This window comes from Chiloscyllium punctatum, chromosome 50, assembly GCF_047496795.1.
Source record: "Chiloscyllium punctatum isolate Juve2018m chromosome 50, sChiPun1.3, whole genome shotgun sequence".
Lineage (NCBI taxonomy): Eukaryota > Metazoa > Chordata > Chondrichthyes > Orectolobiformes > Hemiscylliidae > Chiloscyllium > Chiloscyllium punctatum.
In genome coordinates, this window is record NC_092788.1 from 51544418 (window position 1) to 51568264 (window position 23847).

General features: G+C 44.9%; 1 long non-coding RNA gene across 12 annotated transcripts in view; it reads right to left on the reverse strand.

Annotated features, from left to right (window-relative positions):
- LOC140470147 (uncharacterized) overlaps positions 1-23579 on the reverse strand; it is a 56183-nt gene extending 32604 nt beyond the window's left edge. The window contains exons 1-8 of one of the 12 annotated variants that reach the window (XR_011956425.1): positions 23494-23579; positions 22744-22851; positions 19926-20008; positions 16680-16766; positions 12844-12948; positions 9731-9856; positions 7789-7942; positions 4985-5067 (exon numbers count right to left, since the gene is read on the reverse strand). This is a non-coding gene — a long non-coding RNA (uncharacterized lncRNA). Of the gene's footprint in view, positions 1-4984; positions 5068-7788; positions 7943-9730; positions 9857-12843; positions 12949-15568; positions 15661-16679; positions 16767-19925; positions 20009-22743; positions 22852-23493 lie in introns of all 12 variants that reach the window. The other 11 variants (XR_011956422.1, XR_011956420.1, XR_011956427.1 and 8 more) reach the window with 11 other exon arrangements.
- Positions 23580-23847: the final 268 nt, after the last annotated feature.

The window sequence follows — 23847 nt, forward strand, 5'->3', positions numbered from 1 at the left end:
ACTGGTTATTTTCCCTTTTGAGAATATTCTGCTCCCTCAGAGACATCCTTGACACTGGCACCAGGGCGGCACCACCCCATTCTGATGTCTCACTGTCAGCTGCAGAAACGGCAGACTGTGCCCCTGACTAGAGAGTCCCCTCTCACCATCGATCGTGTGGAACTGGATATACTTCACATTATGTTAGAAGCCAGTCTCAGTACCAGTAACTTGGCTGTCAGTGCTACATTCCCCTGAAAGTGTATTACCACCTACATTTTCCAAAACCGTATACTTGTCTGAGATGGGGATAGCCACAGGAGACTCCTGCAGTACCAACCTACCCCTCCTAGCTTTCCTGGAGGTAACCCATCTACCTGACTGTATCTGCAGTATCCTGCATTCCTGAGACTGCCACCTATCACACCGCCCACCCCACCCCCGGCTCCTGTCAATTCTTCACTGCCTTTAATCACTCCTCCACCAATCCATACGTTCCAATAGGATTTGCAATCACACTTCCTGCAGACAATTATCAGGATCATTGAAACTCTCCCTAATCTCCCTCATCCGACAGGAACAGCACGCCACTCTACAACAGGCCATCTCTCCGCCTTAACAATCGACAGACCAAGACAAAGGCACAGTCTTACTGCTCGAAAAATACTGCCCGAGAATAACTTAATGCTTACGTTTTATATCTTAAACATTTAATCAAGAGACCCTAAGACATTAAAAAGAAATAGTCACCTGACTCACGATTGTAGATTTAATAAAATAAAACCGACTAAGATTGATATTTGAAGAGACTGAAACTCACTGAGCTGATCCCCGGCTCTGAGTACTTCCAAGGGTGAGGTCTCTCTGAGGGCAGCTGTGAAATGTCACTGTTTCTCTTCTCTGCCCACTCCATTTCCAGAGAGGTTTTTAACTTCACAACAAGTCAGCTCAGAGAGGTCACTGCTTGGTTTTATTCACTGGGGGTTGCCCTTGCTGCCCAGACCAGTATTTATTGGCCACCTTTACTTGTCTTGGAGAAAGTGGTGGTTAACCGCCTCCCTGAAATGCTGCAGTCCATGTACACCACAGTGATGTTTGGACAACAATCCCCCTCTGGCCCCACAACCCTCCCTGTCTCTGTAATCCCCCTCCAGCCTCACCACCCTCCCTGTCTCTGTAATCTCCCTCCGGCTTCAGAAATTACATGGCCGTGGCTTGAGGTTTTTATTTGGATTCATTTTTGTTTAATAACCCACCCCCCCCCCCGAAAAATAAGTGAAATATTTCGCCCTCAAACAAATTTCTGTTGATTGACCTTTTGGAGAGGCTGACACATGGACGTTGCAGTATTTTATCTCACATTGTACACGTAGAATGATGGAACTTTATTTTAAACATTGCTAAAAAGGGAGGCAATGGCTTAATGGTATTCCTGCCAGATGAGTGATATGTACAGTGTTCCGAGGATTAGGGATAGAATCCCAACATGGCTGATGGCAGCATCGGAATTCAATACAATCTAGAATGAAAAGGCGAATGATGACCATGAAACTATTGTTGATTGTTAGTAACCCATCTGGTTTACTAATGTCCTGTAGGGAAGGAAACGGTCATTCTCACCTGGTCTGGCCTACATGTGACTCCAGACCCACAGCAATGTGGTTAACTCTCAACTGCCCTCAGGAAAAAAATACTTTAAAAACTGTTAAAAAAATACTCCGCAGGTATCACTTAAAAACTGGCTGTTCCCATTGGGACTGTGAATTTCTGAAAGGCCTGAACTAAAACTGAGTTTCAGCTTCACCTTCTCCCTGTCTCACCCCACTCTGTTTACACCCAACTCCAAAACACTCTCATTGAGCCAAGCAGCCCTCACAGTGCAGCCCTGTCATTTTCATTGTCTGCTCACACCTACACTGCCCTCAGCCTCCTGTACTGTTCCAATGCATCTCAATGGGAGCTCAGGGACAGCACCTCATCTTTCAATTCAGCCCTTTGTAACCCCAGAGTCAACATGGACCTCAGCAGTTTCGGAATGAACAGACAGTTGTCAGAAGCTGGAACATTCCACCTGAAAAGGTAATGGAATTTTAGTCCAAAAGGATTTTTAATGGGAAGTTTACAGGTAATTAAAAATATGAAGTTTACAGGTTAACATCATGAAGTGGGTGATTGGGTCTAAATCTGAGTGTTCTTACAAAGAGACGAGGTGTAATTTGGATAAATCTGTGCTCCCTCTCAGGCTTATATCTCCTTCCTCAGCTGTAGGGCCCAGAACACAGCAGATACCCAAAGGGTGACCCAATCATGAATTTGTACATCTTTCTTCTTAACAAAAATATTGGAGATATCTTCCCACAAACAGAGCAGAGAAACCTTTCTCCTTCCACAGTTAAATGCCAATAACATTCAGATCCTGATGACCCCATTGACTGTAAAAACTTGCTTTTGAGATCCCAGCCCCAATTATTCTCATTTAATATCCTATGAAATGAATTCACAAAACAAAACTCAGTCAGTACAGGAAGAATATAAAGACACACTTTTTTCTTGGTATGTGCTTGATGTGTAAATGCCTCTTTTCAAGTTGCACGCCCCCCCCCCACCACCCGAGGAAGGTGACATGCACATGCGCCTCACTATACCTTACCACCAATAAAAATGGCGGCCATATCCCAGGACCTTTCACAGCCTGAGGGCCGCAGCCACTTTCCCATCTGCTGCAAACGGGGGATTAAGAGTTTCTAGTTCAGACTTTCAAACCGCACAGAGTGTAATTAAAACTTTCCAGTCGAAAGTGACTCATTATCTCCGTCTCCAAGGCCACTCTCCCCTTCCCTGTTTGTGTCTCCCACATTCACCGACGGCCGAGTTACGTGGCACTGCATCAGCAGAGTTACTGGTGACGTGTCATACCACTGGCCACGCCCCTCATTCACTCCCATTGTTTGGATGACCAACTAGTTGCACTTGGTCCACCAGTCCCACCACCTTTTCCTATTGGTCCGAAGCTGCCATCAATCAGCTGGACCCCATTGTGAGGTCAGTGGTGGGATCCTCCCCCTGTCTGAATCAAATCCAGAAGGTGTATGGATGGTGTCAATCAGGAACAACAAGCAGATGGTGCTGGGAATGCTCAGCAGGTCTGGCAGCATCTGGGAACAGAAATCTGTCCAGTGGCCCTTCCTCAGAACCGATGGAGCTGGGAAAATTAGAATTCTGACGCTGTGGAAACAGGCCATTTGGCCCAAAAGGTCCACAGCATCCCTCCGAAGGGTATCCCACCCAGACCCATTCACCTACCCCATTACTGTATATTTCTCCTGACTAATGCAACTAACCTACACATCCCTGAGCATTATGGGAAATTTAGCTTGGCCAATTCAACTAACCTGCAGATCATAGGGGTTAAAGAGTAAATAATAGGCAGGGACATAACCCAAAGAGAGACTCGAACATTTGGAAAGACAAAGGAGTGGATTACCATCTGGCTTGGGGGGGGGGTGCATAGCTGTTAATGGAGGGGACAGGAACCTGTGTCTGGCAGCATCTCAGTGGAGGTGGCGGAAATGGCGACTGATGATCTACGTTCTGCTGCAAAAACAGACCCCGAGCTTCCAGCTGCCTGCCACTTTAACACACGAGCCTGTTCCCTGGCCAACATCTCTGTCTCATGCTTACTGCAGTGTTCCAGTGAAGCCAGAACATACCAAATGGCACCATATTTCAAGGACTGCAATTTCCCCTCCCATGTGGTCAATACCATCCACTATATCTCCTCCACTTCCTGCACCTCTGCCTTTGAAACCCACACCTCCAATTGCAACAAGGATAGAACACCCGCCCCCCCCCACCCCAAGTCCTTACCTTCCACCCAGATACAACACATCATCCTCTGCCATTTCCACCAGCAACAATCAGACCGCACCACCAGATTCTTAAGGGGTTTGACAGAATAAATACTGATGTGTCTGAGGGTAAATACTGAAAGGGGAGTCTGAAACCAGATTCTGAGCCAGTCACAGAATCAAGGGTTCTGCTTTGGATTCGTCAAGTTTAAAGGTAACACAGACATGGGTAAGGGTTTTTAGTAGCAATGGAGCTAGGGTGAAGAGGAGATAAGCAACGGTTTAGAGATTGGAATTCCTGGTGTTTGGGATTGTGTAGATGTCTAATAAGAAGGTCAGCTTCGCGTCAGATATAACAGCAACATTGTGAAGAGTCTAGTTCTGCTGCATAATTCCCAGTGAGAGGGAGAGGTTCAGCAGTTAGGAAAAGGAATTTGTAAGGCAATGGGTTTAACTGTGACAATGTTTCATTGGAGGAAATTGTACCTAATCAAGTAGTGGGAATGTGGTAAGTAATTTGATAACTGAGTAACAGTGGAGTAATGGAGAGGGATGATGGGGAGGGAGAGTTGGGCAACATCAGTGTACATGTTAAACCCAACATGGTGCTTTTGCACAATATCACCTCCTGACAGTATGTAGGCAAGATACAGGAGGGGCCAAGGATAGATCCATGAGGGACACCAAATGCATGGAATTCAGAAAGGAAAGGGAGTGTGGAGATGGAGCAGGATTTTCCAACAAACGTGAGGTCAAATATCAGTTTTTCACAGAATGGGAGAGAAGGACCATAACCAGAAAAGACAGAACAAGGAACAATGTCTGTGAATAGGTGAAGGGGACTGATGAGGTGGAGGAGAAAAGAGAGTTGGAAAGTCTATGGTTTAGTGAGATTAGGGTAAAGGGTCAAGAGGAGCTCTGATAAGGCTTGACAGGAGATGAGATTGGAGAAAAATGTAGGTTTGGACAAAAACCAGGAACACCACGTGAGGGGGGGGGAAGCAGCAGATCGGATTATCTCAGTCTTAGTGACAGAGAACCTCCATGTGCTCCAAACTCTTGTTGTTGGAGAGAAGGATGGAGGAGACAGGATGATGGACAGTGTTTCACAAAGAAACCAAACCTGGGTAAGTGATATTTAAAGTGAGTGAACAAACCTAATGTATTTAAATTTTATCCAAAATATTAAAACAAACGACTGAAGTCCTGGTTCGAATCCCATCTTGGCAGATGGTGGAATCTGAATTCAAGAAAAAATAACTGGAATTAGGAATCTCCTGATCTCCATGGAAACATTGTCAATGGCAGAAAAAACCCTCCCAACCTGACAGTGGCCCAGCCAGCTACTCACTGTATTAATCACTGCAAAGTCTTAACAAAGGAATGAAACTGGATGGACCACTCGTCATCTAAGAAGGCACTAGAAAATACAACCACAGAATCAGCCCTCTCAATGGTGCAATGTCCTCCAGACTAACATCTGGAGTTTGGTGCCAAATTGTGCCGAGCTGTCTCACAGACCAATCAAGGAACAGCCTGACATACTCATACTCATGAAATCAACCCTTACAGACAATGACCAGACACCACCATCACCATCCCAAGAGATTGAGATTGTAGTGATGGAAAAACACAACAGGTCAGGCAACATCCGAGGAGAAGGAGAATCGATGTTTCGAGCCTAAGCCAGTTATCAGCCTGACCTGCTGTGCTTTTCCAGCACCAGACTCTTGACTCTGACCTCCAGCATCTGCAGTCTTCACTTTCTCCTGAAATCTCTGGATATGTCCTGCCCCACCAGCAGGACAGACCAGGCAGAGGTCATGGCACAAGACAGGGAGGATTTGCCCTTGGAGTACTCAGCATGGACTCCGGACACCAGGAAATCTCATGGCTCCTGCTGATTACCACGTACTGTCCTCCCTTGGCTGATGGATCAGTTCTTCTTCATGTTGAACAACATTTGAAGGAAGCACTGAGGAAGTAAAATGGTGTCAAACGTACTCTGGGTACAGGATTTCAATGTCCACTATCGAGACGAGCTCTGCAACAGAATTACTGACTGAGGTGGTCAGGTCCTAAAGGGTATAGCTGCTCAACTGAGTCTACAGCGGGTGGTGAGGGAACCAACAAGAGGGAAAAACAAGAGTGATCTCATTGTTATGAATTGACCAGCTGCAGATCCATCTGTCCATGACAGTATCAGTACGAGCGACCATCACACATTCCTTTTGGAAACACAAGTCTTAGCTTAAGGTTGAGAAAAACCTCCATCGCGTTGAGTGGCACTATCACCGTTCTAAATGGGACAGACTCTGAAGAGATGTAGGATCTCAAACTCGGTATCTCTGAGGCACTGTGGGACATCAACAGCAGCAGAACTGTACTCCAGCACAATCTGTAATCTCATGGGTTTGCAAATCCCGCTCTCACCCATCACAATGGACAGGAAAGGAGGGCATGCCATGAGCAGCACCAGGCAGACTTAAAAATGAAGTGCCAACCTGGTGAATCTACCAAACAGGACCATCTGCATTTCAAACAGCATCAGCAGCAAGCAACAGAGCTAAGTGATCCTACATCCAGTGGAACCGATCGGAGCTCTGCAGTTCTGCCACACCCAGTTGTGAACGGTGATGGACAATTAAACAACTCACTGAAGGAAGCATCACAGATATCCCCACCCTGACTGATGGAGGGGCCTCACACACCCATGCACCAGATAAGACAACAGCATTTGCAGCAATCTGCATCCAGAAGTGCAAAGTGGGATGATCCATCTCAGCCTTCTCCAGTGGTTTCTAACATCACAGATGTGAGTTTAAGCCAGTTCGGTTGAGTTTGAATAACATCAAGAAATGGTTAAGTCGTGCAAAGGCTATGGGCCCTGCAAATATTCTGGCAATAACACTGATGGTTTGTGCTCCTGAACTTGCCACCCACCAAGCCAAGTACCGCTCCAGCACTGGCATCGACCAACAATGTGGAACATTGCCCAGGGATGTTCAACACAAAAACACAGGGCAATACAACCCAGCCAATTTCCATCTATCAGTCCACACTCGACCAGCAGTAAAGTGATGGAAAATGTTATCAACAGGGCTATCAAGCAGCAGCTGCTCAGCAACAGCCAGCTGAGTGACACTCATTTTAGGCTCCACCAGGGCCACCCAGCTCCTGATTGTGTTACCGCCCTGATTCACAATCTGGCAACTAACTGAATCCCAGAGGCGAGGTGAGGGTGACAGCCCAGTCCCACTCTAAGGCCACTAAGCTGATTCCACCCTTGTCTCAGCTCATATACTCTCATCCATCTTGTCATATCTCCAGACTTCATTATCCAAACATACTCCTGGCCAGCTTCCCACATTCAACCTCCCTGTAATCTCAAGAAAAACTAAATCTCTATTGCCCAAGTACTCCCTTGTACCAGAACTTGTTGATCCATCAAAAGGCTGCTATTCATAATCAAGAACATAGAGCTACAGCGATGTATAGCTTGGAAACAGACCCTTCAATCCAACCCGTCCATGCCGACCAGATATTCCAACCCAATCTAGTCTCACCTGCCAGCATCCGGCCCACATCCCTCAATTTAAAATTCTCACCCTTGATTTAATTCCTGGTTGTGATCATCCCTAGCTCACTGCGTCACACACCCTTTGAGACCTCGACAACCCATTCTGTTCGAGACTCCCAATGATCTGTTAATTCATTACTTCACCAGTGTGGCTGCTTTCACAGTTGCCAAAGCAACACGTTCTGAAATTCACAGCCAAAACCTCTCAGGTCTGCTTTCCTCCTTTAAGACATTTCTCAAAACCTGCTTATTTGACAACGCTTTTGGTCACCTGACCTAATATCACCATCTCTGGCCTGATGTTTAAAATTCGAAATAATATTTTTGTGGAATTATAAGCATGACAATAAAAATATGAACTGTTGTTGATTTGGACATTACCTTCAGATCTTTACTGTTGCTGAATGAATACTCTGTAATGTCTCTTAACCAACCACATTGTGGGAGCACCTTCACCACACAAACTGCAGCTGTACAAGAAAGTCAAACATCACCCTCTCCCAGGCAACAGGGCTTTGGCATTTATCACTAGTATCTGTGGAAGGAGAAACACAGTTGATGTTTCAAGGAGTGCAAAATGGATTACAGGGAATGAAAATGGTGCAGAATGAGATAGTCAGAAATGGAAGGAAGATACACTTGCTTATTGGAAAAAGGAATTCTCGACCATTAAAGATTTTCCGGAAAATATTGATAAGCAGCACATGGTCAGGGGCTGGGCGGCAGTGAAAAATTAACTTACAAAAATGTCTGTAACAATAATAGTAAAAAACCAAACAGACCAAAAATACACCCATTGTTCAAGATTGAGGAAGCTAGATATTGACAAAGTGGTCATGAGGGAACCCAGAGATGAAGCAGAGCTGTATAAGCTGTTACGATCCCACAGTCATAGAGATGTATAGCACCGACACAGACCCTTCGGTCTAACTCATCCTTGCCAAACAGGTATCCGAACCTAGTCTATTCCCATTTGCCAGCACTTGGCCTATATCCCTGTAAACGCTTCCTAAACATATCATATGTCTAGTTAGATGCCTTTAACATGTTTTAATTGTACTAGCCTCCATCACTTCCTCTGGCAGCTCATTCCACCCACTGCATGAAAGAGTTGTCCTTTAGGCCCCTTTGAAATTTTCTCCGTTCACCCTAAAGCAATGCCCTCTAATTCTGGACACCACCACTCCAGGGAAAACACCTTGTTCATTTACTCTATTCATGCCCCTCATGATTGTATAAATCTCTATAACATCACTGCTCAGCCTATGGCACTCCAGGGAAAACAGCCCCAGCCTTTTATGCCTCACCCTGTAGCTCAAATCCTCCAACCCTAACAACATCCTTGTAAGTCTTTTATGAAACCTTTCAAGTTTCACAGCACCCTTCTGATAGGAGGTAGGCCAGAATTGCACACAATATTCCAAAAGTGACCTAACGAATGTCCTGTATAGTAACATGACCTCCCACATCCTATACTCAATGCTCGAATCAATAAAGGAAAATATACTAAACACCTTCTTCAGCATCCTATCCTTGACTTGCAAGGACTATAAACCTTCAGTCCAAGGTCTCTTTGTTCCGCAAACATCTCCAGGGCCTTGTCATTCAGTGTATAAGTCCTGCCCTGATTTGGTTTTCCAAAATGCAGCACCTCACATTTATCTAAATTATACCCCATCTGACCAATATCTCATTGTAATCTGAGGTAACGTTCTTGATTATCCACAACACCTCCAATTTTGTATGACCTGCAAACTCATTTACGATACCAAATCATTTAAATGAATGACGAAACAAATCCAGAAATAAACATCCATTTCTCTGAGATTGAATGTGCTCTGTGTAAATCCTGCCCAATGACTCTGTACCAGAGAAAGGCTGCACATGCGCCTGGCTGCACCTTGCCCCCTAAAAAACTGGTGGCTCCGCATGTTTCCAGTGAATTCTTGCCCCAAATAAAGATGGTGGCGCACACCCATGCCTGCAGCCACACAGAGGCAATTCCCCGTTTACTGAAAACACAAGACTGTGATGTTCAAATTTGTGTTTTCCGATGTGCACATTTTGTTTGTAAAACCTCTCCGCTCATACAGAATCTCTCTCACCTCCTGCGGTTCCACAGACAGCCTTGATTTGCGGTTACCTATTATCTGCCCGGTTACTCATTTGTCCTTAGTGTATTTGTACAATCACCTTTGATTCTCCTTAAACCTATTTCCTAAAGCTATCTCATGTCCCCTTTTTGCCCTCCTGGTTTACCTCGAGTATACTCCTACTGCCCCTATACTCCTCTAGGGATTTACACAAACACAGCTGTCTTTACCTGCCATACGCCTGCTTCATTTTCTTGACCAGGCTCTCAATTTCTTTCAACAGGCGGCATTCTGTACACCGACCAGCCTTGGCCTTAACAGGAACATACTGTCTGTGTACTCTCATTGTCGCAGGCCTATGGAGGCAATGGCAGATGAGGATACAGAAGCAATCATTCCCAGTAAAGAGGTAATGTTGGGAAAGATAACAGCCTAAAGGTAGATGGGTATCCAGGCTCTGATGGATTGCATCCCAGGGAATAAAGGAGATTGGGGGGGGGGCTGGGGGGGGTGGAGAATAACAAATAGACTCGTGAAAATTCACTAAAAGTTGGTGGATTCTGGAATGGTTTTGACAGACTGGAAGCTGCAAATGTGGTGCCACTATTTTTCAAAAGGACCCGTTAGCTTAACATCTGTAGTGGAGAAAATGCTTGAACCTCTCAAGGAAGTAGTGGTGAGATATCTGGGTAGAAATTGTCTCATTGAGCAGACACAGCATGGATTCAGGAAAGACAGGTCATGTAGAACACATTTACTGGAATTATTTGAGGATACGACGAGTGCGTTGGACAAGGTGGACTCGGTGAATGTGGTGTACCTGGATTTCCAGAAGGTATCCGATAAGTTGCCACACAAAAAGCTGCTGAATAAGGTAAAGATGCACAGCATTATTGGTAATGTATTATCATAGATACAGGATCGGTTAACCAGCAAAAAATAAAGAATGGGGATAAATGGGTGTTTGGATTAGTGTTGGCACTACAACTGTTTGCAATTTACACAAATGTTTTGGAGTTGAGGACCAAGTGTCCGGTGTCAGAGTTCACATTTGATACAAAGATGAGATAGAGCAATGTCTGCAGAGGCCACTGTCAGTCTGCACAGGGATACAGATAGGTTAAGTGAATGATCTGGCAGATGGAGTTCAATGTTGGGAAATGTGAGGTCATCCATTTTGGTCGTACGAACAGAAAACTGGATGATGAAATGGTGAAATCTTGCAGCATTCTGCTGTGCAGAGAGAGCTGGGTGGCCTTGTGCATGAATCTCAGGAAGTTGGTTTGCAGGTGCAGCAGGTAATTATGGCAGTGAAGGGAATATTGTCCTTCATTGCTAGAGGTATGGTTATGTTGCAGCTGTACAGGATGCTGGTGAGGCCACACCTGGAGTACTGTGTCCAGGTTTGGTCCCCTTACATTAGCAAGGATGCACTGGCACAGGAGGTTCACTAGTTTGAGTTGGGAGTTGAGAGGGTTGGTGTATGTGGAGAGATTGAGAAAACTGGTTCTATAGTCATTGTAATTTAGAGGAATGGGAGGTTGGATAGGAAAAAATAAAATTATGAAGAGAGTAGATAAGATAGAAGCAGGGAGGCTATTTCCACTGGGGTCGGTTCAAACTACAGAGCATTACCTCAAAATAAGGGGGAGCAGATTTAGGACTGAGTTCAGGAGGAGCTTCTTCAGCTAAAGGGTTGTGAATCTGTGGAATTCCCTGCCGAGTGCAGCATTTGACGTTATCAACTTGAATGCTTTTAAGGCAAAATGTAGATTTGTGAACAGGAAAGGAATTAAGGGTTATGGTGAGAGAGCAGGAATGTGGAGCTGAGGCCATGAAAAGCTCAGCCCTGATCTTATTGAATGGTAGAGCAGGCTTGAGGGGCCAGATGAACGTTCTTGCCTTGTGCCATCAAAATTGGCCTTTGTCCAATTCAGAACCTTAACTTTTCGATCTGGTCTATTATTTTCTGTAAATATTTTAAAAATAGAATTATCAGAGAATCCCAACAGTGTGGAAACAGGTCATTCAGCCCATCACATTGATACTGACCCTGAAAGCCTCTTAACCTGCCCCTGTAACATTGCATTTCCCAGAGCCTGCACATCCCTGAACATTACGGGCAATTCAGCCTGGATAATCCACCCAACCTGCACATCTTTGGACTGTGGGAGGAAACCAGAGGGCCCAGACGAAATCCATGCAGAAAACCCCAATAAGGTGATCATCCCATTCTCATTTCCCAGTTCCACCTAAATAACTTCACTGACCATACTCCCAGGAATATCCTCCCTAAGCAAAAACATAATGCTATTTCGAATCAAAAATGCCACTCCCCCTCCTCTCTTGTCCCCCTTCCTATCCTTGCTATAGCATCTATACCTTGGAACATTAAGCTGCCAGGCCTATCCATCCCTGAGTGATGCCTCTGTAATTGCTATAATATCCCAGTGCCATGTTCAAAACCACACCCTGAGCTCATCTGCTTTCCCTGTCAGGCATCTTCTATTGAAGTAAATGCAGTGCAACTGCTCAGTCCGTCTTCATTCTGTTCCTTGCCCTTGCCTGCCTTGACTATTTGACTTCTGAACTGTACCAGCCTCAGACATACCTCTATTCTCACTACCTTCTTGGGTTTACACCCACTCCCTCACTGGTTTAATGCCTCCCGAGTATCACCAGCCAGTCTCCCTGCCTAGATATTAGACACCTTCCAATTGAGGTACAATCCATCCTTCTTATGCAGGTCAACTCTACTCCAGAGGAGATCATAATGATCCAAAAAACGTGAATCCTTTTCCCCTGCACCAGCTCCTTAGCCACCGATCCAGCACCACCTCCTCCTCTGTAATATGGACATTTTTCAAGATGACACCATTTATTTCCCCACATTCTATATCTCCCATGTACTTCTTCACAGTAAACACTAATGCAAAATACTTGTTTCCTATCTCACCCATCGCCTGCAGCTCCACACAATGGCTGCCTTGCTGATCTTTGAGGGTCTCTATTTTCTCCCTAGTTAGCCTTTTTTTTTCCATGTATTTACAAAAGCCCTTCGGATTATCCTTAACCCTATTTGCCAAAGCTATCTCACGGCCCTTTTTTGACTCCTGATTTCTCTTTTAATTATACTCCTACTGCCTTTATACTCAAAAAATTTTTTTGATTGGAATAAATGCAAAATATAACATCTTGACAAAACAAACGAGGGCAGGACTTACACTCAATAAAAGTAGAGCCTTGAGTAGTGATATGGGAACAAAGCGACCGAGGGCTTCAGGTCTTTGAAATTTGTGTTACATGTAGACAGGGTGGTTAAGAAAGTGCTTAGCACACTTACCTTCATTGTTCAGACCTTTGAGTCCAGGAGTTGGGACGTTATGTTGAGGATGTACAGGACGTTGGGGAGGCCTCTTCTGGAATACTCTGTCCAGTTCAGGTGGTGCTGTTATAAGAAGGATATTAAATTGGAGCAGGTTCAGAAGAGATTTACCAGGATGTTTCCATGAATGGAGGGATTGTGTTCTAAGGAGAGGCTGGATAGGCTGGGAATTTTTTTCACTGGCGTGCACGAGGTTGAGGGGTCACCTTATTACAGGTTTACAAAATCAGAAAGTGTTTTGCTGGGGGGGGAGGGGGGGGGATTCAAAACTGTGCTGCATTCATTTTGAGAAGAAATTAGAAAGATTTCAGAAAAGACATTAGGGTTTTTAAAAAAATTATACATGTGAAATGAACTTCCAGAGGAAGTGGTAGCTGTGAATACAATTACAATATTTAAAAGACATTCAGATAAGTACATAACTAGGAAATATTTGGATGGATGTGGACCAAGCGGAGGCAGGTACAATTAGTTCAGTTTGGAATTATGGTCGGCATGGACTGGTTGGACCACAGGGCCTGTTTCCTTGCTGTATAACATTATGACTCTAATCCTCACTAACTCTAAATTCCTCCATCCTCAACTCTCCCGATCACTGTCACTTCATCCAGCCTCACAACTCTTCCTTATTTATATAATTCTTCACCAGCCACAGAACGCTCCCTATCTCATGTCCTCCAGTTTCTCAGATCTCTGCGATATGTGCCTTTCTTTAGTTCCAGCCTTGAGGATGCCCTCATTCACTCCGATTGGTTGGAGGACAAACTGGTACGAACTGGTCCTCCAGTACTGCCCTCTGCCCCCTATTGGCCTGCACTGATATCAATCATTCGGGGCCCATTGTGAGGTGAGTGGTGGGATCCTCCCTCTCTCTGCCCTGGGATGAGCTTCAACATTCACAGTCAATGGGGGCAGTATCACAGAGCACAGGGGCTGGGGCTATTCAGCCCATTTGGGATGTACCCTCTTCCTCTGGAGATGCTGCAAATCTGTCCCAATTCCCTTCCCCTTTGCCCATAGCCCCCCAAATCTTCCCTTAAAAAGTAAAATTCCAAATCTGTTTATGAATAACTGCTGAGTCTGTGTCCAGCTGCCATTCAGACTGTTCCAGATACTCAGAACTTACTGAATAAAATAATGTTCACATATTCACATTATTTGCCAATTACCTGAAAACAGTTACTAAAATTGTGACATTGTTAACAATTCCCCTCACTCTGCAGATTAGATATCCTAGAAACAAATTTGCACCTGGTCAAAATCACTGCTTAACCTTCTCAGCTCCAAGGACAATTATCTGTGCTTCTGCTACCTCTCCACAAAAGAGGAACACATCTTATTTTCATTTATTAGTGTCATAGAGATGTACAGCACAGAAACAGACCTTTGGTCCAATTTGTCCATGACAACGAGGAATCCTCAACAAACGGAGTCCCATTTGCCAGCTATTGGTCCGTATCATTGGAAACTCTTCCTATTCACGTACCCAATCGGATGCCTTTCAAATGTTGTAATTGTATCAGCCTCCACTACTTCATCCGGCAGCTCATTCCACACATACACCACACACAGCTTGAAAACTTTGCCCCTTAGATCCATTTTAAATCCTTGCCCTCTCAACTTTAGTCCATGTGATCTTGTTTTGAACCCACCTAACTGGGGGGAAAAGACCCTGGCTGTTCACCTTATCCATGCCCTTCATGACTTTATCGATCTCCATGAAGTCACCTCTCAGTCTTTGCCTCTCCAGGGAAATTAACCCTGGCCTATTCACCCTCTCCCTGTAGCCCAAATCCTCCAACCCGAGCAAAGTCTTTGAAAATCTTGTCTGAACTCTTTCAAGATTCACAACATCCTTTCCAGAACAGGGAATTTCGAACTTAAAACATAATTCCTGAAATGGCTTAATCAATGTCCTGTCCAACCAGAATTTGACGTCCCAGCTTCTGAACTCAATGCATTGACCAATAAATATAAGCATAACAAACACCACCTTCACTAGTCTGCCTACCTTCGACTCTACTTTCAAGGAACAATGAACCTGCACTCCATGGTCTCTATGTTCAGCAACATTCCCAAGGACTTTACCATTAAGTGTACAAGTCCTGCCCTGACTTGCCTTTCCAAAATCCAACAGCTTACATTTGTCTAAATTGAGCCCAGTCTGCCATTCCTCGCTCCAATGGCCCATCTGGTCAAGAGCCTGTTGCATTCTGAACTAACCTGCTTCATTGTCCACTACACCTCCAATTTTGGTGTCTTCTGTAAACCCACTGATCATATCTCATACATTCACATCCAAGTCATTTATTTAAGGACCTAATACCCATTCCTGCAGGACAATGCTGCTCACAGGCCTCCAGTCCGCAAAGCAACCCTCCATCACCACCCTCTGCCTCCTACCTTCAAGCCAGTTTTGTATCCAAATGGCTAGTTCTCCCAACATTCCATGTTATCTAACTTTGCTAACCAGTCTGCTATGTGGAACATCGTTCAGTGTCCATATAGACAACGTCCACAGTCTGCCTTCATTAATCATCTTTGTCACATCTTCAAAGAAACTCAATCAAGTTAGAGAGAGAGAATTTCCCACACACAAAGCCATGTTGACGAGCCCTAATCAATCCTCGTCTTTCCAGATACATGTAAATCCAGTCCCTCAGAATCCCTTCCAACAACTTACCTACCACGGACGTTAGGTTGACTGTTCTCTTGTTCCCTGGCCTTTCCTTACCACCTTTTTAAAATAATGGCACCCATCTTCCAGCACCTCACCTGTCACAAACAATGATATAAATACCTTAGGGAGGGGCACTGCCAACACCTTCCTAGCTTTCCACAAATTTCTGGAATACACCTGATCAGGTCCCAGGGATTTATCCACCTTGCTACTGTTTAAGACATCCAGTACTTCCTCCTCTGTAATATAGACACTTTTCAAATTATCACTATTTATTTCTCCAAACTCTCTAGAATAGAATAGCATAGTATTTCTCCCACCTCCTGTTGCTCCATAGATGGTCTTGTTGATCTTTAAGGGGTCCTATTCTGTGTCTGGTTATTATTTTATCCTTAAATTATTTGTAGAATCTCTTTGGATTCTCCTTAAACTATGTCCTAGAGATATTTCAAGTCCCCTTTTTGCTCTCCTGATTACCCTCGAGTATATTCCTGTAAAAATGTGATCCTGCACTCTCAATTCCGCCGCCTCTGCCATATCTGCTCCCAGGAGAAGCAATTCCACTCCAGGACATCCCAGAAAGGTTTCCTCTTTCAAGGACCGCATTTCCCTCCCACTTGATCAACAATGCACTCCAACGCATATCCTCCACTTCCTGTACCTCCAACTTCCCCCCCCCCCACCCCTCCAACAACAATAAGAATATAATCCCCCACTCCTCACCTGCCACCCACTAATCTCCAGTAACCTCTGCTATGTCCGCTACCTACAGTCAGACCCCACCACCAGGGATATATCTCCCTCCCCAGCCCTTTCTATCTTCCACAGAGACCATGGGATCTTTGGTGCTGATGTGCTGCCCCACGGATACCTCAGTCACTCACCCTGCCAAATGACCGAGTGAGATTATCACTAGATGGATAATCCAGACACCCAGATAATGTTCTGGGGCCCAGGGTTTGGATCCCATCACAGCAGACAGTGGACTGTGAATTCAATAAAAATTTGGAATTAAGAATCTATTAAAGACCATGAATCCATTGTTGATTATTGCGAAAAGCAAAACTCATCAGATTCACTAATATCCTTCAGGCAAGGAATCTGCCATCCTTACCTGGTCTGGCCTACATGTGACTCCAGACCCACAGCAATGTGGTTGACTCTTTACTGCCCTTTGGGCCCAGCCAGTGACACCCTCATCCTGTGAATGAATAGCAAAGAAGGTCAAGTCTTGGAAACAACCATACTGTTCTTACGGATAAGTGATCTCTTAGTAAATTTGCTTCTCAACTCCCTGCTGACTATTGGGGAAGGGGGGGGGGGGGGGGGTCAATAGTACCATCCCAATAAGGAGATCATCCCTTTCTTATTTCTCAGTTCCACCTGTATAACCTGCCTGGATGTACTCCCAGGAATACCCTCTTGAAGCCCAGCTGTAATGTTATCCCTTATCAAATATACCTCTCCCCCTGCTCTGTTGCCCCCTTTCTATCTTTGCTATAGCATCTATACAGTGGAACATTAAGCTGCTGGTCCTATCCATCATTAAGTCATGCCTCTGTAATTGCTATAATATCCCAGTGCGATGTTCAAAACCATACCCTGAGCTCCTCTGCCCGACCTATCAGGCCTCCTCCATTGAAATAAATGCAGTGAAACTGCTCATTCTGTGCCTTGCCCTTGTCTGCCTTGACTGTTTGACGTCTGAACTGTACCAGCGTCAGACTGAGCTCTTCCCTCACTCTCTCTCTAGGTTTACCCACATTCCTTCACTGGGTTAATGCCTCCTGAATAGCACTAGCCACTGTTCCCTTCCAGTGCCAGTACAATCCATCCTTCTGATGGAGGGCAATTCTACCCCACAAGAGATTCCAATGATCCAATAATGTGAACTCTTCTATTCCTATGTCATTGATACCAATAAACAACAGCCTCTCCTCAAAATGGTTATTCTCCCCTTTAAGAATATTGTGCTCCCTCTCTGAGGCATCCTTATACAAAAATTACACATTCGAATAATAAGCCTTACACTCATCAGGTCAGCATAAAAGGATTACAGGACACATTGAAGGTTTGGGGAGACCTTTTGAGAGAATGCGATGATTCAAAGGAGAATATTTAAGCAGCAAATGGGATTGATCTGGAACACAATACTCACACACACAATGTGAATATCCAGATCCTGATATACTGAGTAATTCAATCAGAGTTTAGCAGAATATTTACTGAGATTACCATCTGAATGTCCACCTGTAATATCCTGTAATACAAGTTTATAAAATCTATCACTATCAGTTCAAGTTAGAAACTCACACCATCCCCTCCTCGTGGCCCAGGATTACTGTACATATTACCCTTGAGGACATCAGCAGTCAACTCAGAGGGAAATCTGTGGGTTTCTAGGAGATTCCAACTTGAGATCTCATGTGACTGAACACAGCAGTTCTTTGACACATTGGAGAAAATCATCCAAGCATCAGGGAGATATGGGGAACAAGAATGACTTTCTTTTCTTTCATTCCGTGCTGCCGCTCTGCCTCATCAATAAGACACGGGTGTGAAAGGCTAATGCCTAACGATGGGCACGTTGTCTCCATCCTGACCAATGGGTAGGAAGATCCTCCCAATCACTCCAAAGCGTATCCCTAAAAAGATAGCAACTCTGTCTGCTTCCCACTGCCCAGTGCTCCCAGTAAATGTTTGGAAGAATGGGAAGGGGGGATATCTCCTAGAAAAGGCATAACTGTAGAGGTCTAAGAGGGTTATGAAAATAGAGAGATGCACAGGAGAAAGAGGCAACAAATTGCCAGATGGGGTGTAACTTGGGAAAAATAGGAAATTGATCATTTTGGAGGAGATAATAAAAGAACAAAGTACTATTTAAATGGTGGAAACTGTAGAAAGCTGCACAACAAAGGGACCAGGGGTAATTGTTCAGGAAACACAGAAAGCTACCACACAGTTACAATAGGGAATCAGGAAGGGGAATCGAATGTTTTGTTTCAAAGTTTTTCAGTATTAGAGTTTGGAGTCTCTACCTGAGAGTAATGTGTGGAAGTGCTGGTGAGACCACCATATCTGCAGTAATGAGAGCAGTTTTGGTCCCTTTAGATAAGGAAATGTGTCACGTTATTGGAGGCATTTCAGGGAAGATTCAATGAGATGATCCCTGGTTTGGAGGGATTATCTTTTAAATAAAGGCTGAAAAGGTTGGGACTCTACTCACTGGATTTTGGAGAAAGAGAGGTGATCTCATTGAGACAGATGGGATTCTGAAGGGGTTTGACAGGATAAATACAGAGGGGATGTGTCTGAGGGTAAATACTGAGAGGGGAGTCTGAAACCAGATTATGAGTCACGGAATCAAGGGTTCTGTTTTGGATTCAAGTTTAAGGTGACACAGACGCGGGTAAGGGGTTTCAGTAGCAATGGAGCTGGGGTGAGGCGGAGAAAAGCAACGTTTAAGAGATTGGAATTCCTGGTGTTGTGATTGTGTGGATGTCTGATCAGAAGGTCACCTTGAGGTCAGATATAACAGCAATATTGTGAAGAGTGTCGTTCTGCCTCAGAGAGTTCCCAGTGGGTGGGAGGGGCTCAGCAGAAAGGTAAAGGTAAGGCAATGGGTTTAACCATGACAATGTTTCATTGGAGGAAACTGCAGCTAATTCAGTAGTGGGAATGTGATAAGCAGTTTGATAACTGAGTAACAGTGGAGTAATGGAGAGGGATGATGGGGAGGGCGAGCTGGGCATCGTCCGTGTACATGTCAAACCTAACACAGTGTTTTTGGATGATATCACCTCCTGGCACAATGTACGTGAGATACAGGAGAGACCAAGGATAGATCGTTAAGGGACACCAAATGCAAGGAATTCAGAAAGGAAAAGGAGAGTGGAGATGGAGCAGGATTTTCCAACAATGGTGAGGTCAAATATTAGTTTTTCACAGAATGGGAGAGAAGGACATAACCAAAAAAAGACCAACAGACAGAACAAGGAACAATATCTATGAATTGGCAAAGGGGAGTGATGAGGCGGCAGCAGAGGAAAGAGAGTTGGAAAGGGAGTTTAGCGAGATTAGGGTAAAGGGTCAAGGTGAGCTCTGATAAGGCTTGACAAGACACTGGAGAAAGATGTAGGTTTCGGACAAAAACCAGGAACACCACGTGAGGCAGTTTGACTCAGTGGGCTAGTGGGAGGGAGAGAAGCAGCAGATCGGATTATCTCAGTCTTAGTGACAGAGAAACTCCATGTGCTCCTCACTCGTTGTTGGAGGGGAGGATGGAGGAGACAGGATGATGGGCAGTGTTTCACAAAGAAACAAAACCAGGGTTAGTGATATTTAAAATGAGTGAACAAACCTGATGTATTTAGGTTTTATCCAGAATATTAAAACAAACGACTGAAGTCCTGATTCGAATCCCATCTTGGCAGATGGTGGAATCTGAATTCAAGAAAAAAAAACAACGTATTAGGAATCTCCTGATCTCCATGAAACCATTGTCAATGGCGAAACAAATCCTGCCAACCTGACAGCGGCCCAGCCAGCTACTCACTGTACTGATCACTGCAAAGTCTCAACACAGGAATGAAACTGGATGGACCAGTTGGCAACTAACACAGCACCAGAAAATACAACCACAGAATCAGCCCTCTCGACGGTGCAACGTCCTCCTCACTAACATATGGTTTTTGGTGCCAAAATGTGCCGAGCTGTCTCACAGACTAGTCAAGGTACAGCCTGACATAGTCATACACATGGAATCATCCCTGACAAAGATAACCAGACACCACCATCACCATCCCTAGATATCGAGAGTGTGGTGCTGGAAAAGCACAACAGTCAGGCAGCATCCGAGGAGAAGGAGAATCGACGTTTCGAGCCTAAGCCCTTCATCAGCCTGACCTGTTGCGCTTTTCCAGCACCAGACTCTTGACTCTGATCTCCAGCATCTGCAGTCTTCACTTTCTCCTGAAATCTCTGGATATGTCCTGTCCCACCGGCAGGACAGACCAGGCAGAGGTGGTGGCACAGTGGTGTACACACAGGGAGGATTTTCCCTCGGAGCACTCAGCATTGGCTCCGGAGTCCAGGAAGTCTCATGGCTCCTGCTGATTACCACGTCCCGTCCTCCCTTGGCTGATGGATCAGTTCTGCTTCATGTTGAACAACATTTGGAGGAAGCACTGAGGCAATAAAATGATGTCAAATGTACTCTGGGTACAGGATTTTAATGTCCACAATCGAGACTAGCTCTGCAACAGAATTACTGACTGAGCTGCAGGTCCTAAAGGGTATAGCTGCTCAACTGAGTCTGCAGCGGGTGGGGAGGGAACCAACAAGAGCGTAAAACATACTTGATCTCATTGTTATGAATTGACCAGCGGCAGATACATCTGGCCATGACAGTATCAGTAAGCGCGACCATCACACATTCCTTTTGGAGACACAAGACTTGGCTTAAAGTTGAGAAAAACCTCCATTGTGTTGAATGACACTATCACCGTTCTAAATGGGACAGACTTCGAAGAGATGGACGATCTCAAACTGGGTTTCTCTGAGGCACTATTGGACATCAACAGCAGCAGAACTGTAATCTGTAATCTCATGGCTTTGTAAATCCTGCACTCACCCATCACAATGTACAGGAAAGGAGGGCATGCCATGAGCAGCACCAGGCAGACCTAAAAATGAAGTGCCAACCTGTTGAAGCTATCAAACAGGACTATCTGCACATCAAACAGCATCAGCAGCAAATGATAGAGCTAAGTGATCCTACATCCAATGGAACAGATCAGAGCTCTGCAATTCTGCCACACCCAGTTGTGAACGGTGATGGACAATTAAACAACTCACTGGAGGAAGCATCACAGATATCCCCACCCTTACTGATGGAGGGGCCTCACACACCCATGCACCAGATAAGATGACAGCATTTGCAGCAATCTTCAGCCAGAAGTGCAAAGTGGGATGATCCATCTCAGCCTTCTCCAGTGGTTTCTAACATCACAGATGTGAATTTTCAGCCAGTTCGATTCAGTTTGAATAACATCAAGAAATGGTTAAGTAGTGCAATGGTTACGGGCCCTGCAAATATTCTGGCAATAATACTGATGGCTTGTGCTCCAGAACTTGCCACCCACCAAGTCACGTACCCCTCCAGCACTGGCACCTATCTACAATGTGGAACATTGCCCAGGGATGTTCAACACAAAAACACAGGGCAATCCAACCCAGCCAATTTCCCTCTATCAGTCCACACTCGATCAGCAGTAAAGTGATGAAAGTAGTCATCAACAGGGCAACCAAGCAGCAGCTGCTCAGCAACAGCCAGCTGAGCGACACTCATTTAGGCTCCACCAGGGCCACTCAGTTCCCGATTGTGTTACCGCCCTGATTCACAATCTGGCCACCAGCTGAATCCCAGAGGCGAGGTGAGGGTGACAGCCCAGTCCCACTCCAAGATCACTAATTCTAGCTGATTCCACCCTCATCTCAGCTCATTTACTAAAACTCTCATCCACCTTGTGTTATCTCCAGACTTCATTTTCCAAACACACTCAGGGCCAGCTTCCCACATTCAACCTCACTGTAATATCAAGAAAGTCTAAATTTCTGCTTGTTGATTTATCAAAAGGCTCCTAATTATAATCAACATACAGCCATAGAGAGGTACTGCAAGGAAACAGACCCTTCGGTCCAACCCATCCATGCCGACCAGATACCCCAACCCAATCTAGTCTCACCTGGCCAATATCCCTCAATTTAAAATTCTCACCCTTGATTTAATTCCTGGCTGTGATAATCCCTAGCTCCCTGCACCACACACACTTTGAGACCTCGACAACCTATTTTCTTCGAGACTCCCAACCATTTGTTAATTCATTACTTCACCTGTGTGGCTGTTTCTACAGTTGCTGAAGCAGCATGGTCTGAAATTTGCAGCCAAAACCTCTCAGGTCTGCTTTCCACCTTTAAGACATCCCTCAAAATCTGCTTTTTGACAGTGCTTTTGGTCACCTGACCTAATATCTCCATCTCTGGCGTAATGTCTAAAGTTCTCAATAACATTTTTGTGAAATTATAAGCATGATAATAAAAATACAAACTGTTGTTGATTTGGACATTATTTTCAAATCATCACTGTTGCTGAGTGAATAATCGATAATGCCACTTACCCAACCACATTGTAAGGAGCACCTTCACCACACAAACTGCAGCTGTACATGAAAGTCAAACATCACCCTCTCCACAAGCAACAGGGCTTTGGCATTAATCACTGGTTTCTGTGGAAGGAGAAACACAGTTGATGTTTCAGGGAGAGCAAAATGGATTACAGGGAATGAAAATGGTACAGAATTTGATATTCAGAAATGGAAGGAAAATACACTTGCTTGTTGGAAAAAAGAATTCTTGACTGTCAAAAATATTCAAGAAAAAAGTAATCTGATAATAATGCAGTACATGGTCAGGGGCTGGGCCGCGCCGCAGTGAAAAACTCATTTACAAAGGGTCTATAAAAGTAATAATACAGGAGTAAACAGACCAAAAATACACCCATGGTTCGAGATTGAGGAAGCTAGATCTGACAAAGTGGTTATGAGGGAGCCCAGAGGTGAATCAGAGCAGTATTGGCTGCTATGATCACAATGACTCTATACCAGAGAAAGGCTGCACATGCGCCTGGCTGGACCTTGCCCCCTACAAAGATGGCGGCCGCGCACGTGTCCAGTGAATCGTTGTCCCGAATAAAGATGGCGGCGCTCAATCAGACCTGCAGCCGCGCTGAGGCAACTCTCTATTTACTGCAAACACGGGACTGGGACGTTCAAATTTATGTTTTCCGTCGTGCACAATTTGTTTGTAAAACTTCTCCGCTCATAGCAACACAGTTTTTATCCCATTTCCCTGTTTATTTCTTTCCTTACCGTATCCTTTCTCTCCATAACTTCCCGAGCATTCATTACGGCGACTCTGCGCCGCGCGCAAGGGTGATCACATGGTTTAGTTTAGCTCCGCCCTTCATTCACTTTGATTGGTTGGAGGACCAACCTCCCCTAGGTCCTCCAGATCCGCCCACCGACCTTTCATTGGTCCAGTACTGACATCAATCACCCGCGGGTCATTTGTTGGCTAGAGCATGCGCAGTGCGTCCTGCTTAACTAATATGTTGGGTAATGTGATGGGAGAGTTTACTGAGGGTCAGAATTCCCTTTGTGTGAGCTCTGCAGTAGATTTCCTTTATTCATGGAGGGAATTGCCTTCCCACTCATGACTGTATA